The sequence below is a fragment of the Silurus aristotelis genome, assembly GCF_946808225.1.
Source record: "Silurus aristotelis genome assembly, chromosome: 17".
NCBI classification, from domain to species: Eukaryota; Metazoa; Chordata; class Actinopteri; order Siluriformes; family Siluridae; genus Silurus; species Silurus aristotelis.
This window is the reverse complement of record NC_139590.1, coordinates 22868279-22885561: the sequence shown is the minus strand read 5'-3', so window position 1 is coordinate 22885561 and position 17283 is coordinate 22868279. Positions and strand designations below refer to the sequence as shown.

Here is a 17283-nt window from a genome sequence, read left to right as displayed (position 1 = left end):
GTTACTATAGAAACGAGAACACATTTAGAAAGAAACCAATCAGAATTGAGAGTTGTGTAGCGGCGTGGATCGAGTGTACGGAGGCGCTCGGGTTCTCACTCATTGTTTGTCCTGGAAGATCTTCAGGGAGTGAACGGAACGGTCGGTTTCACAGGAACGGAGTTACAGACCGCAAACGTACGCGGCTGTATATTTGCGCGAACATTACCTGATGTTGACAAGCATGTAAGGGGCTTCCTGTTGGTGGTCTGCACGAGGGGTGTTCAAGGGTGGAAACGGAGAGGAAGTGGTAAATTTATGATCTAGATGGCAGGACGACAAGGAGATGAAAGAGAGGGAGAGAGAGAGAGAGAGAGAGAGAGAGAGAGAGAGAGAGAGAGAGAGAGAGAGAGAGAGAAGAATGAAATGAGCAATGGAGACAGAAGCAAAGAGCGCTAGGCCTGGTGCGAGTGTGAAGAGTGTGCGTGTGTGTCTGATTAATATTCATCAGGCGGAGAAGGCAGATGTGTTTGACATCTGTGTGATGTCAGCGTGTTGTCAACACATTGTTAGCACCGCAAACGTGCAAACAGATTAACGGGCTGCGCCGCCTTCTCCGAGTGCGAAAAAAAGAAGCGATTGCGGAGGAAGAAGGGAAGACAGCTTGTTCCTTCACTTCTTCCTGCCGAACTTCCGATGCTCGGCTGCTGCCGCCGATGGTGTAAAGACGCTCCTCGTGCCAAGCCTCGGCTCGAGCGCCTCATTCTTCCTAATTAATCGTTTCCAAGCAGCAACCGGAGTTCAGGTGCGACCTGCTGTTGATTGACAGGCAATAAGCTCCGCCTCCCTGCTCAAAAGGTGTCTGTTTGTCCGTTCTAAGGACGATTTAAAGTTTATTCTTGTGTGTGTGTGTGTGTCAGTGGAGGGTTGGGGGGAGGGGGTTGTATCACTTTGACCACATGACCAAACATCAAATACAAGGGATGTTCATGCTAGATTTCACTAACCCTAATTTATATTTAATTTAGATTTTTTTTTAAATAAAGGCTGCAAAACAACAATTTCAACCATTTTTTAAATGTGCATAATTGTAAACGGATTTCTTTATCGATTAACATTATAGAATCATTTTTCTACGTTTGTTTAATGCCATTTTTATTGAAGCCTGTTTCCACCACGGAATAAAAAAAAAAAAAAAAAGGTCATTGCAAATTTTATCTCACAATTTGGTCTTTTTTCTTAGAAAAGGTGATACAAACTCACAATTACCTTTTTTTTTTTTTTTTCAGTAGCAGAAACGGGCTTCCATACATTTTCCCATAATGTTTATGAATATATTTACATCTATTTACAAAATCTATTTACATTTTCGCTAAAATAATCAGTAAATAATTACATTTATTGCCATTATCTTATCAGTGTTCAAATGTTCTTTTCAATTTTTTTTTTTTTTTTTTTGGATTTTTACATTTTTATGATTTTGTTTACTTTTCAGGTTTTTTGATACATGTTGATACAGACTTTGATTTTCAACATGTATTTTATTTTATTTATTTTTACTTTTTGTTTTTATATTTTCAGGGTTTATTTTTTTTCCATTTCCATTTTTTGGAACCTTTTTTTTTACATTTTATTTTTTATATTTTCAGTTTTTTATTATATTTAGTTTGTTTTTAATTGAAATGTCATATTTTTAGTTTCTTTTTATTTTTTCTAATTGACTTTTTCTGTGTTCTTGATTATTTCTGACTATTTTTATGCTGATTTTATTTTGTATATTATAATTTCTTTTTCTTTTTTATGTTTTTAGAATTTCACGTTCCCTCTTTTTAATTTAAAATTGTAGTTAGATAAAACGAAACATTAAAATGATTAAAGATAATAATATAATTCTAGCTAATGATTGATCTGGGACTCGTTTCCTCTCTGCCTGAGGGACAGTTTATGAGCAGTAGAAAGGGGGCGTGGCCAAGCCTGGGCAGAAGAGAAACCGGAAAGTGTACGACATACGCTACGACAAACTCGAACAAACTTTTGCTGCACAACATTCATCGAAAAATTGTTCTTGCTTTCAAGATAGTCATAAACCGGAGAGCGCAAATAGTTTATGTGGAATCCGATGTCACAGCTGAAGACCTGCTGCTGCACCTGAAACGAAAAGGTGCGAATGTCAGCTGATTTGAAGGTGTGTTGTGATCCGACGTCACTTTTCACTCGCTTGGATGTGAACAAGCCGTCAGTGAGCGTGGTGTCAGGTGTTGAGCTGGATACATAAGAACATCTTTAACTTGCTTGATTCCAAAATATCTACACAACCAAACAAAAGAGCACGGGAACAACTTTCGGCGCTTCCTGAGCTCCACAATCATTAACGATAAAAAAATCACCAAATATACATTTTTAAATAAACACTAAATGAGCAAATGTATCGAGACACCTGACTTTTTCAGTCATATGACGTTTTGACACAAACTGTCAAACTCCAAAAAGTTGGCGACACACAAATATAAAATGTCTTGGAAGTGTGTGGAAGATCTCATGCTGTAGATCTGCAGCCCTATTGAGCAGCTGTGAGATGAACTTTTCAGGGCCTCCTACTGTACATCAGTACAGACTTTGCTAACAGCCATGTGGCTGGAGATCTTCTTCTTCTTCTTTCGGCTTCTCCCATTAGGGGTCGCCACAGCGGATCATCCGGCTTCATTCCCCTCTGTCCTCTACATCTGCCTCTTTCAGCCCAACTACCTGCATGTCTTCCCTCACCACATCCATAAACCTCCTCCTTGGTCTTCCTCTTTCCCTCCTTCCTGTCAGCTCCATCCTCAGCATTCTTCTACTGATATACCCCATGTCCCTCCTCTGGACATGTCCAACCATCTCAAAGCCTTGTGGCTGAAGATATCACACACAAATCTTTACAAAATCTACTGGAACATCTTCCCAGAAGAATTGAGCTTATTATAAGAGCAAATGGGGACTTAATGTGGAATGGAATGTTCAAAAAAAAGAATCGTATGGTCAGTTTTCCACAAACTTTTGCCCAAGCAAATCTTTTTTTTCTTAATATATTATTGCATAACCACATCCCTTTAAATGGAAAACACCGTTTTAAATGAACTCATAAAGAAGAAAAAAGGACGAGTTCGATCTTGATAGAGTCCATGTGTTGGACCGAGGTGTGTCCATATCTGCCTGAGGTGGACAATGCAGGACTCTGTGTATACACCCGAAGGACCATGTGTGTGTGGGTTTAAGTGGACGCTGACCAGATTCACTTCGTTCTCCTTCTTTCAAACGTTTTTTTCTTTCTTTCTTTCTTTCTTTCAACCCACGCTAGAAAAACATGCGCATTCCTGCCGCTCCCTGGTCTTGGCACGTAACCCTCTGTTGTGTGTGTTTTGGGAAAAGCTTCTGTCCAAGAACGATCTTCAGAAACCACCAGCTCCAAATCTTTCTCTTTTTTTTTTGCCCTGCTGCAAGCCGTTTTATTCGTGACATCGTGGGAATTGTTGAAAAAAAACGGAGGGAAAAAATTAACATGGGGTTTTTTTTTTGCGGAGGGGATTTTGGCCAAACGATAGTTTCTAATAACAGACATGTGATTCGGGAAAATGTTTACATTTATTCCTACGCATGACACTTTGAATCATTGCGTTTAATCGTCCAGAGCGAGGACGATTACAGGCCAGGCACGGAGCTGGGGGTGGGGTTGGGGGGCGGAGGGGGGGGTGGGGGTTAAGTGGTCTTGCTCAAGAGCCCAGCAGCAGCTCTGTGGTAATGCTGGGATTTGATCTCACTAGAGCATGTTCAGGAAAACAGCACTCTCAGCACTCTGATTTAATGTTGAATGAAATGGATGTGCACCCTTTTTAGAGTGGTTTGTTACAGGTGTTTACATTATGAGGGTTTTTTCTGATACATGACCAGGAATCATTCAACTGATCCAAATGAAGGTATACCTCCATCACTGGGACTGACGGGCTTAAAGGTTCTACCTCCTTGAATGGAACTAAAAATGGCAGAGGTCAAGCAGTTCCCACCAGAAATCATTAGAGACCAATTTTCTTCCTTACAAGAACTGGCAGGCATAAAGGCCATGCCTTTGTTAAAAGGACTGACAGGCATACTGGCCATGCCTTCTTTAAAAGGACTAAAAGGCATAGAGGCCACACCTTCTTTACCAGGACTGATGGGTAAAAAGGCCACGCCTTCTTCACCAGGACTGAAAGCCTTAGAGGCCAAACCTTCTTCACTTGTGCTGAAGGATACAGAGGCTTTCCCTTCTTGAATGGGAATAAAATGGTACAGAGGTCATGCTTCTCTTTCCAGAAACGAGATTTAGAGGTCCTCCTTGACTAAGGCACAAAGGCCACACCTTCCTTCCTATGAACTTGAATATGCAAAGTCTCCTTCACTCATTGACATGAGCAGAGGCCCTGTGAAAGGCCACCACTCTTTGACTGGGACTGAGGGACAGCACTTCATTGGAACTGACAGTATACAGGCCACACCTTTTATACTTGAGATACAAGCTCAGAAGCCACACCTTGCTCCCCATGCACCTGAATATGCCAAGCCTACTTCACAATCTGACAGGTGCAGAGGCCCTATCAAAGGCCACAATTTTTTGATTTAAACTTAGATCCAGTGGATACTTCACTGGAACTGACAGAAAACAAGCCACACCTTCTATACTCGAGTTACAGCCCCAGAGGCCACACCTCATTGAATTGTGCAGAGGCCCAATCCTCCCTTGGAATAACAAGGGGCATCACTCCTTAAATGGGATTGACAACACCTCATTTGTCGGGACAGAAGATCACAGATGGTACACCTTTTTTCAGAAAGGAACGAAGTCCACACTCAACTTGTGTAAGATGAGGCACCGAGGCCAGATGTTCTTATCTGTGATTGACAAGGAAGCCAAGACCAAGCCTCCTTCACTAAAAGACACAGAATACCAGATACCACAGATACCACGCCTCCTGTGGCACGCCTTTAATGTATGGCTAGGCGGAACTGACACGAGGCCACACCCCTCAAAAACGCTATTCGTTCTTTCTGATTCAGACTTGTGATATGTAATGTTATATAAGTGTGTAAGTCTCTATGCTAATCTTGCAAACCAGTAGCCCTAAATCAGACCCACCTAACCATTAACGCTGCAATTTTGCGCGAGGGAACAGCCAGACGTCCCTGCAGTCGTACCCATGACATCACCAAAGTGCTCATTGACTTATTACACTGTACTCTAAGTAGTTATTACAGGGAAGCTGAGCACCTGATAAGCAAACGAACGCACTGTAAACACAACAACCCACGTTAATGAGTTCCCCCAGTATGCCATGTTCTCCACACACCTTGCACTTAATGTGCTTCAAAAGAATACAATTACGCCTGTGATGCTGAAGCCTGACTCTTATTTGTCCTGCCTCGCTCCATCTTAATCACCTGGCTGATGAAGCTTCTCTCGTTATTAACACTGAGCCGGGTTTGTATTTTCGGCACAAACTCCTCGCTGGAGGATTTTTGCTCCCAGGGGCGTTTGAACATCGGAGAAATAAATATGTAGCCTATTAGATTAGTAAATACGTTGTGTACGTGTTTTAGTGATGTCATAACAGCCTTGGATCGAGAAAAATTAGAGTTAGAGTTTATATTTACATACCAAAGTCCAGAATAGGATTATATTGTACCGTTTGGTCAAGTATTTCACTTTCAAAACTTGGAGGGGGTTCATTTAATTTGATTTTATTGATCGATCATTTCGATCCCAAAGCAGCTTGATGGAAATTAATAGATTCTAACCATACATTTTATTTTCATTAATTCATCTCTATAAGTTTGTTTTTAATGACCGAGCCAGTGGAGACGACATGAGGAAAAACCTGTGAGAGGAACCAAACTTAAAAAAGGAAACATCCTCATTTGGGAAAAACTAATTTATAGTTCTATCAATGTTGAGGTTATCAAATGACCGGTTGAAGATGTTTTTTTTAGTCATGTGACGCTGCCTGTCCTTCGACATTGCCGTGACGTTTTTGTGCATATGCGCAGTACAGGGACATAAGTGTTTTCTGACATTTCAGTGTGGATTAGCAGCTTTTGGGAAACGATTGAAAACAATAGTGTGCACACAGTGTTTTTAGACGAAAGCGGCGTTTTCAAAATGATCCTGGTTAGTGTAGATAAGTGTGGCCTTAAATTAGATTTGTCCAAGATGGCTGTCCCAATAAACCACACCTCTGAAGACCTCTCTGACTTTCCTAATGATTGAAACCAATATTCACATAAAGACAGGTATTTCCAAAAAGACAAATTTCAGTTATGTCCATTACATATGCTGCTGTATCATCATAGTTCATCAGCTGTGGTGCATAAATAATAAAATGAGGACGCATTGTAAACAGCGTTTGTATCCAGATACATGTTGTTTTTTTTCTCACAGAATTATTGTGAGATAAAAAGAAAAGAACAGGCCGGAAGAAAAGTTTTGGTTTCGCGTCATTTGGCTTAGCTATGAATATTCATGAGCATGAACTAAATGATTGTGCTAAGTAGTTGTTGCAGATTTCAAGCCGTCACGTCTTCTACCTGATTTTACTGTATAATCAAAACCCAAAGGCTCTCCGCTTTCGAACGTGTACGTCGGCGACACGGTGCGTTCGCATGCCAAAAAAATTAGCGATGGAGTGGAAATTGTTCCGTTCCAATTGCAAAAAGAGTGTAAGGGACATTTCGGGGACGATTTGCGACGGCGCGAATATGCAGCGAGGAAAAGAGGAAGTGATCTCACTAAGTGATTTCCACGCTGTCAAATTAATCGGGGCGCCAGTTTTGCGTACAGTTAGCATCAAAACAGCATCGGCTTTAGCGTTCCATATGGGGGTCTGACACCAGTACGGTGGGAGACAGATGTTTCCTTGCGGTCTCGTCATTATCGATGCAAATTTATTCATTAAACAATTTAATTGTGTTGGTGATTGACGGCCGGCCGGCATTATTACAGGAGAAACATTCCTAATAATACGTTAGACTTATTAACTCGGTGTGAAGGCAATAAGTGGAGCTGTGTTTATATAGATTAACCTCTGCTAATGTAGAGCTATGGGGCCGGCATGCACGCGAGTGGGCGCTTTCATCCAACAAAGCACTTTTATTACTTTACAGGCTTCGGAGGCACCGTGTTAACGATTATGGGTCCCCTCCGAGACTTGACCTCTTGACTGATCCAACAAGGGCTACGTAGCGATGGATTATTCTTCACAAAATAAAAACCCAGACAGAGAAAAAGAGAACAATAAAGTGGTGGATCTTTAATGAGTCCCCTTTTTTTTTTCAAGCTAATTAAATCTGTGCATTGGTTTCTGAGGGACCTGACGAGGTGGTAACGAACCTCATGGTCACATCGCAGCAGATTTGGTTGATCTCTGGATTGTTCATCACAGTGCGCTTGTTTAGGCAGGTGAGGCGAGAACCAAAACAACCAGAACTGGCATTGTTGCACTTTCAGAAGAACGCTTCTTTTTATTTTTAGTTTTTTTTTAATAGATATAATCTAAAGAAACCAATTTGTAAAAGACAAAGTGATTCGGATTTGATTCATAAATGATTCGGATTGATTCAAAGAATCCTTTTAATATCATCATGTCGCCACGGCTATAAAAAACATCAATATTATAGAGAAATGCAGTATAAAAGGGCGTTGCATGACAGACAGGAATCTCAATGAGAATAAATAGAATTAAAGCAGAAACGCAAAGAACACAATTCAACAAATCTCCTTTCACTGCAGTCACAGCTGCTTCACCAGCATACATCATCTCTAGATCATGCTTTTTTCTGTATATTACAGTTTTCCTGGGGATTTAAAATAAGGGCAAATCATGTGTTTTTTTTTCAACAGCTTTTGTTGAAAAGTCCATCCTGTAAATGGCCTTGTACAGTAAGTGCGACCAAATCAATTTGTTCTCCTCTGTAGTTATTGTGAAATAAAAAAAACGGCTATTAAATCCACAGGAATATATGTAAACTTGTGCAGTTTGTTGACGAAAATGCTGAGGTGACCAAATCACAATCTGATTAGAGCAACAGCTTCAAGCAAAATAAAGTTTATGCTGAAAAATGCACATGTGCTGACTCTGAAGGCTTTCCGTCAGATGTATATGACCACAGCTACACGTGATGGCTGAAATCTGATTGGATAGAAACTCTAATTCAAATAACACTCAGTGGCACCAGGAAGAGACGCTATGAAGAGAACGGCTATTCGGAGTAATACAGATTCTTTGGTGATAATAGATTAAAACATGACTCTTGTGTTACAGATTAGACATTTACATCCTTATCTATTTATTCAACACCAGACTTGTCCAAAGAGCAGACTAAGTGTTCACACTCGGTGTAAATGCGGGTGGATTTGATCGAAGAATTTGGCCTAAGAATGTGCCGAAATAATTCATGTCTGTTGACGTAAATTAAAAATGGTCGATTTGATAAATGTAAAAAATCCTTACACAGAATTCCGGATTCATTTGTACACAGCTATCAAGCTGGAATTTCTCAGTGAACGCCAGCTCATGTTCGCTAAGTTGGTGAGAAAACTAAATTTTGCATTAAAGTTTGCTAGTAGAAAAAAACAACAACGCACGCTTACTGTATGTCATCTGAAGCCAGAGGTCCATCACTTGGGAGTCCAAAAGCGATCCACAAACTGCCTTTGTCTGTGTGTGTGTGTGTGTGTGTTTAGGTTTCCATTCCAAACAAGGCCGAGCCACACCCGATTCCACCTGCTTCATCAGCTGAGCTCTTGTTAGACTCAGGTGTGGGTGATTAGCGCTTGGCTGGGATGAAAACCCTAGAAAACCCTCCGGAACTTTCCATGGAAGATTGTACACATGTGCACCAACAGATCTCCTGTAGCGCACCAATTTAATTAGCACATTAGCTCCTTATTTGATTCAAATACTATTACACAACTCAAAATGGTCTGGTTTTGTGACCCAGGTCTATTTTTTATTCATTTCTTCCCTTTATTCTGCCCTTTAGTTTCAGTCATAAACAGCTATATGGCCAAAAGTATGGCCATATAGCTGGCGGGGGACACCCCACTTTTCCGGTCACATGCGGATCTTCCCCAAACCGTTCCAACAAAACTTAAGGCACACAATTTCCCTTCAATTTGACGAACCTCTACAGAATCTAGAGGGAACACCTTCTCAGAAAGGTGAAGGTTCTTATAACAGCAAACAGGTACTAAATGTGAAATGGGATGTTTGGAAATCTTATGTTCAGGTGTCCACAAAGTTTTGTCTACGTAGTGTACGAGTTATTTTTAATAATGAACTGTAGCATGAGTTAACCAGTGTAACGCACAAGACGTTCCAGCTTCATTCATATTGAGGAAAATAACTTAAAAAAAAGCTTTCCAGATCCCTAAATGATCTATTAAACTATTAAAGCATAAAAAAATATTTTTTTTCATGGAAGAATGATGTGTCACACTTTGTTGTCCGTGCCTTTTTGACCCGTCAGCTCCGGGGGCCTCCTGCTCAAAGGATGTTGTTTCAGCCTCTTTAGCGCTCCAGGGCTGTTTGGCTTCGCCACCCTCTGGGTGAGAAATGACCCTGGACAGGAAACGGAGAGTGTGTCATACAGGAAGTGTCGGTTTTCTTCTTCTGGCTGTGATAACCACCTGATTTTCTCCTGACTGGAGCTAGAAACAAATTGTGCTAATTATCCATATAGCTTTTGTGCTTCACACGTTAAAGACTTAACTAGAACTCGTAGGAGTGATTAGCTTGTTTGGTTGGTTGTTAGAATTATATTTCATGTAAACCTTCCTTTCAGAAATGTGCACTATATGAAGCTTAGACTGTAACAGGAAATTGAACAAACGAAATCATTAGCATTTTCATGATGATTAGCAACGAATTTTTCTTCGAAGCACTGGCTTACAATGAATACCTGGGAAACAAAAAGCGATTAGCATGAAATTGACTGGCGTTTTGTCATTACTAGCGCTGTAACCATTAGTCTTTTCCAGGTTGAGTATTCCTTTAAGAGTGCCGCCTATAGCCTGATGCCTTTTCCACATTTTGCAATACACTTCCTGTAACTTGTCTCTCCTCTCTTACGACCTAGCTGACAGCTCTTGATCCTCTAAATATGTTCATGTGCAGTTTATTGCACCCTGGGAGTTTAGAGGAATACCGTAATATATCAGTTACCTTGGCCGTCTCCCTGAGCAAACATGGACGAGATAAGTTTAGACGCTCTGCCGTATATTAGTTAGCTTTGAGCAGTAGCCATGTTGGCCTCTGAAGTGGAGCCGGGTTTTGTCCTGCTGATCTGGGATGGGGTAGCTAATGTTTTGCCTCGGCCCAAAGGAGTGCAAGAGCGATGAGTCCCTCCATCACTTCGCTCTGAAATATGGAACCTCTTCACCGCTGCATACCGGCAATAAAATCTTTATTTCATATCCAGATGGCGGCTATCCTGTGGTACTTTATGGCTCGAGATGCTAGCGAGGAGGGCGTCTGAGGGATTGGAATGAGGATGAGGATCTTGCCCATGAAAAAGGGCGCTTTACAATGTGCCCCGGGGCAGGTTAGGCTAAGAATTGGCATTTGTGCAAATATTTCAATCAAGCATCAATCAAAAGATGTTTAAATTATTAAAATATAAGAAACAGGAAGTAGGTGTGGACTTTGGGTTGGCCAGTCTAAGTGAAAGAGGTATAAATACAGTAAAAGAGGCATGGCCTTGGTGTCAGACTCTTTAAGGAGGAGGCGTGGCCTTTTTAATTTGTAAGTCTTTGAAAAAAAAAAGTGTGGCCTTTGTGTCAGGCTCTTTAAGAAGGAGGTGTGGCCTTTTAATCTTGTCAATCTCAGTAAAGGAGGCGTGGCCTCTGGATGGCAGTCATAAAGAAGGAGGTGTGTCCTCTGTGCTCGTCACACTTTTTGTGAAAGGAGGTGTGGCCTCTATTTTTAAATATCAGGGGAAAAAGGTGTGGCCTGTGTGTATATTGTTTCAGTGATTGGGGTCTATCTTTTTTATTGGTCATTCTTAACAGAAAAGGTGTGACCTCTTTGTCAGCCTCATTAAAAGAGGTGTGGCTTTCTTAACAAAGGACACATGATCTCTAGAACAGTCAGTTGTCCCTTAATAAAAGAGGCGTGGCCTCTTTGCATGGCACACTTTTTAAAAATGGGGTGACATCAATTTCTAAAATAGAGGCATGGCCTTATGAATTCTAGGGAAAAAGACTGCATGTCAGTTTTTGTGATGGAGGTCCTGGTCATCCTTAGCAAAAGAGGTGTGGCCTCCTTGTCAGTCTTATTAAAGTGGGCGTGGCCTCTTTCAGTCTTGCAGTATATGTGTGGCTTTTTTGTTGTTTTATTATAGTGGGTGTGGCCTTTTACTATCCGTCTTAATGAAGGACGTAATCTCTGCACCTGTTAGTTTTAATGAAGGGGCGTGGCCTCTGGGTTTGTCACACTCTTTTTTTGAAGAAGGAGTGGCTTCTTGCTCCATGCCGAGCTCAGTGAAGCGTGCATGGCCCTGTATGTGTCGGCTTAAACCTGCAAAACAATCTGTAACAAAAGTAACCGAAAGAAAATCAAAAGTATTACATCATAACACATCGCCATAGAAACCGATCAATACCTTGCATACACGCTGCTGTAATCGTGTTTTTCCTGCGTCTTCATACCTCTGGCTTTGTGCTTGATCATTTGCACGAGTCCTACTCTGTTTGTCCCAAACTCCTCACACACACACACACACACACACACACACACACACACACACACACACACACACACACACACTTTATTCTTCAGGCTATTTGGACGGCCCTTTTTCTTTGTGTTGTTTCACATCTATTCGTCCATCTTTTTTTGCCCCAAAGCTGTATTATTAATAAGTGCACCCCTTATAAACAATACAGTGTCTGACATCTACAGCACTCAGCTATTTCATCACGCCCAGATTTCATCAGCGTCTCTTGATTGCACGTTTTTCGTGCAACACACTTGTCAGTTGCATTGCCGGGGGCAGGGGGTTGCAAGGGGTGGGGCAAAGGGCTTATTTTTTCTTGCACTGTTGCAAACAAGAAAAATGTTCTTGTTTCTCGGATAACGTTTCGGAAAACAGAAGGCGCGTATGGCCGAGCGCCATGGAGCTAGTTCTAGGTGATACCTAAATATAAATATTCAAAGTGGTATCAAAAAGTTTCAAAACTTGTAGCATGTTTCCAATAAAGTACTTTATTTATCTGTTTACACAATATCACCTTTAAAAATAGTCCCCCTGCACAGCGCTCCCAGTGTCCTGGAGGTCTTCTTTGCAAAAGTTGTCAAACACCTTCTGTGAGTCGTGCTGGATCTCCAAAATGCAATGGTAGCAAAACGGCAACCCTTGAGCTGGAGCTTCATTTTCAGATAGAGGGCGAAGTCAGCAGAAGCCAAATGGTCAGAATAGCTGGCGTGGTAATGCGCGTGGTCAGGATAGCACCAGTTGCACAGCTTCCGATGTACACAGGACGATTTTGGCACACTGACTTATGACTGTCGGTGCTCCTTGTGACTGTGCATGCAGCCTTGTGTTGCCATCTGTTGGCGTGTTACAAAACTAGTATTATGTATTATAATATATATATATATATATATATATATATATATATATATATATATATATATATATATATATATATATATATATATATATATATATTTCTTTATTATCAACAATGAATACGTCTTCCTATATTCTTCCTCTTCAATGATCTAACCTGTTGCGCATGCTTTTTTGATCGGTACGAATGAAAAGAGTGATTATATTACCTGCCACTACCTTGGACTTCCTGTAAGATTCTGTCATTTTGTCCTGTTTGGTATTCAGAGGAAACACACGGCATGCTAATTTCCACACAGAAAGAACGACAGAAGAGAAGAAGTAATGCGGGGAAAAAAACCCAATGTGTGGCATCTCAATGAAGTGCCCAGTGTCTCACATTCCTGGCTTAATTGCCACATGAAGCAGGTTGAGAGGATTTGCCATGCTGTCTAAGAGACTGCTGAGGGAAAAAAAAGCGACCATGCGGATGTTCCAGCCCTTTTATTCTGTCATTTTGAGAGGAGATGAAACGCTACGTGTTTGCTAGCAGCAATTATATACTTAAATAAACAAGTTTTCTCAAGCTAAGTGCAGCTAGCAAACAAGTGAAATACCAAATATTAAAAAAAATATAAAACTTACTATTCATTTGTTTGTCAGTTTATTTGTTTGACATCAAACCTGTTAGAACTTAAATAAAATGCAGAAATCCTGAAGATTTTTGCCAGTGTCCTACTTTAACTCCATTTCCATGAGTGAGGAACAGGGCTAGAATGCTAGCATGCTAGCATATCACTAGCTAATATCCTCAGGCCTACATCTGGTCGGCCGTCTCCGGTTCCCGCGGCTCGATCGACGCGTTAACGCGATCACCTCAGGGGTGGATTACTACCTGTTCGTGTGTTTACTACCTGTATTTACTGCTCCGACTGCTTTTCAGCCGGAAAGTTCAGTATTCCCGTTCAGTGATACTCCGGAATCCTCTCTGCAGGAATCCTGGCTCCATAAATCAGAATTATGGAACAATAACTCGCCTGGGCTCCTTTTCGATTCTTTGTCTTCTTAGAAAAAAAAAGCTTTTCTGGAACTAATGGCAAACCCCAGGCCAAAGAAACCGGAACATCTTAAAGGAAATCTGACTCGAATTTCCATCCCGGGTTTACAGAGCAACTGTTTTAGGGCTTTTTTTTCAACGCTGGCACTAAACAAGCTGTAATTCTCCAGGAATGTATCCGAGTTATCTTCCAGACGAGGAGGAAGAGACGCTTCACTCTGAGACAGAAGATGATGATGATGATGATGATGATGATGACAGTGTATTTTTAGGTTGTTCTTGAAAACACTATTTTCTGTGGGGAAATCTGTTTGTAAAAAAAAACCAACAACTAATAAATAAATAAACATATTACATTAATGTATTAAATAATTAATTTAATAAATACTACCCAATAAAACAAATTCAAACATGAAAATAAAACTAATAAATAAATATAAGATTTAAACCACAGAAGAATTAAATAATAAAAAAAAAAAAAAAAATTAAATTATAAATATATATATAAAAAAAAATACATTTAAGAAGATTTGTTCTGATATATAAATATATATATATTTAATTTTTTTAAATTAATAATACATTTTTATTAAATAAAATTTTTTCATATAAATAAATTAATAACTATTAATTATTGAAAAAAAAAACTGTTTTAAAAACTTAAAAAAACCTGTCCATATTAAAATTATATCAGGAGAAATCTTATTGAATTCATTGTTGTTATTTAAATATATTAATAATATTATTTATTAAAAATGAATTTTTTAATGTAAAAAAATTAAAGTATTGACCATTTTAATAAAGAAACAGTTTTGCTCAGCATGTTATTTTCTCCGACAAACTTCTTGATAGATGAATAGAAATGTGAGATCTATTGTGTTCAGGATTTTCATCACGTGTGCACATGCAGCTACTTTACTAATAAAATGCTGCTGTGGGTGTGCTGAAAAATTGCAAAACTTTCCGAAGCTGTGGGTTAATTGCAGATGAACGGCGTCCAGCGAATGCCGCTCCCTTCCCACAATGCCCAGGGACGCACTATGAACCCCCGCCAACGGAGGCCTGAGCAATAGCACCGCTAACGACCCTGGAAGCCTTCCACCCGGCCTCGGACAGGGAGAGATTCTCGCGTTTTACGATTTTTCCCCCTCTATCTGCGCTCCGTTCTGCTGATTTCTGTTCCAGCGTCGCCTCTGAAGTAGGCGATGGAGAAATACCAAGCCCACGCTTCATGGTTTCCTCGTTTTTTTTATATACTGAGGAGGCAAAACCCAGAACTGACTGGGGACGAACATGGAACTAATGTACGAGTACAGAGCTGCGGCGCTCTTTTTTAAAACAGGAAGTTGAAAAAAAAAAGCATCCTTTCCTACTAGGAAAGGACATTGGATCAAAGTGGGAACTGAGGGGGATGCACTTTGTGTGTGTGTGTGTGTGTGTGTGGGTGGGTGGGAATGTACAGTATGTTGGTGTGTGAAAAAAAACAAACACAGAGCTTCTTGCAGCAATTAGCGTGGGCTTACAATGAGCCAAAACAATTTGGGCAGGCCTCCTAATCCAAACCAGTGTGCTTCACCTCTGTGTGTGTGTGTGTGTGTGTGTGTGTGTGTGTGTGTGTGTGTGTGTGTGTGTGTGTGTGTGTGTGTGTGTGTGTGTCTGTTGGGTTAGTCCAGTTGGGATTCGAATTTTCAAACAAGATGGTTGATTCACTAAGCATCCTGTATTGTGAGTGTTTGATTTCATGCTCTTTTAATTCCATGCACTGCTTATGTAAGGTCATAAGCAGAAAGAGTTATAAGTGGGTATAAGCGGTATGAGATATGAGACGTTATAAGCATCATGACAGTATAACCTCTCATGATGCTTATAACGTCTCATATCTCATACTGCTTATACCCACTTATAACTCTTAATATAGTGGGTATAAGCAATATGAGATATAAGACGTTATAACCATCATGAAAGGTTATACTCTAATGATGCTTATAACGTCTCATATCTCATATTGCTTATACTCACTTATAACTCTTACTGCTTATGACCTTACATAACTCTCCATAGCTCTAACTGCTTATAACATAGCTCTTGCTTTTTATGACCTTTCATAACTCTCATTACCTTTAACTGCTTATAACCTTTCCTAACTCTCCATAGCTCTTACTGCTTATAACCTCTCATAGCTCTTAGGGCTTATATCCTCATATAGCTTTTACTAATTATAACTTCTCATAGCTTTTACTGCTTATAACCTTACATAACTCCCCGTAGCTCTTATATCTTAAACTTTCATAGCTCTTACTGCTTATAAACTCTCATAAATGTCATTACCTTTTACTGTGTATAACCTTACATAACAACTTTTTATAGCTCTTACTGATTATAAGCTCTCTTGACTCTTTCTGTTTATAACCTTTCAAAGGGCTTATTGATTATAACGTCTCATAACTACTGTTTATACTTTCATTACTGCTCTAATTGTTCCATAACACTCATTAGCTCTCACAACTCTTACTGATTATAACCTGTCGTAGCTGGTACTGCTTATAACCTCTTATAGTGCATATGCAGGCCTTATGTTAAACCACCATCATTCCCAATTCATGCTATTAAGATCGTTCTGTCTTTGCTCTTACCACAAGAATAATGTTTTAAAGTGTTATAAAGTGCTTATGAATATTCATATGTACAGGAATGAATTATTATAAACCTGGCATACTTCATTCTCCACAGATTTACAACCCAAAGGTTCCAAAGATGAATAGAACAATGAAATAGATTCCAACTTCAAGGCTTTTACAGAGAGAAAATGCAGCTCTCATCCAGCGAACACCTTCTCCAGACTCCAGAGTGCAGAAAATTAGAGAGAGAGAAGTAAACAGAATGCTTGGCTGCTCCATCTCTCTCCCTCTCTCTCTCTCCCTCTCTCTTTCTTTCCCTCTGTCTCCAGGATACGCACTATTACACCGACACCTGTGCATAACATGTGGAACTTAATGTCTTTGCATTTGCCATTTGTTTCCTCTTAAACAAGGCAGCCGTGCTCAGGGAGCAGCATCTGTGCTTCACACTCAGCCGAGCAGTCGCTACCTCAAACGTGACGCTGGAGTGGAGACCATGTCAAAGCTTCTGGAGTAAGCAGAGCTCACAATTGAACCCTGGACACCGGGGACACCATCGTCACCTTATGCGACACCAGGGAACTTGGGATCTGTGTATTACTGCAAAACTTCTACCAGAATGCCACACACAAGGCATCATTGGCCACGCCTCCTTTACTCAGACTGGTGCTTGAGACACAGGAGGGCCACGCCTTCTTCTCTAAAACCTAAAACCTAAAGCCCACGCCTCCTTCTTTGAGTCTGATGCAGGAAGCCATGTCTCTTTCTCTGGAACTAGGACTGATGCTATTAGACACAAGAGGCCACGCTTCCTCTTTTTATACTGACAATATAAGACCCAGGAAACCACGCCTCCTTCTCCGAGACCCAAAGTCATCAAAGGCCAGGCTTCCTTCTCTGAGTCTAATGCAGAAAAACACATTAGGCCACGCCTCCTTTTTTTAAACTTGGAATGATGTTATTAGCTATAATAAGCCATGCCTCCTTCTCTAAATCTAACTTGAGACACAGGAG

The 17283-nt window shown here is 40.4% G+C and overlaps 1 long non-coding RNA gene across 1 annotated transcript; it reads left to right on the top strand.

Moving 5' to 3' along the window:
• Positions 1-700: 700 nt before the first annotated feature.
• Positions 701-16975, top strand: LOC310740130. The gene is made up of 3 exons (XR_014537581.1): positions 701-837; positions 16451-16522; positions 16683-16975. It is a non-coding gene; the product is annotated as an uncharacterized lncRNA (long non-coding RNA).
• The last annotated feature ends 308 nt before the right edge of the window (positions 16976-17283 follow it).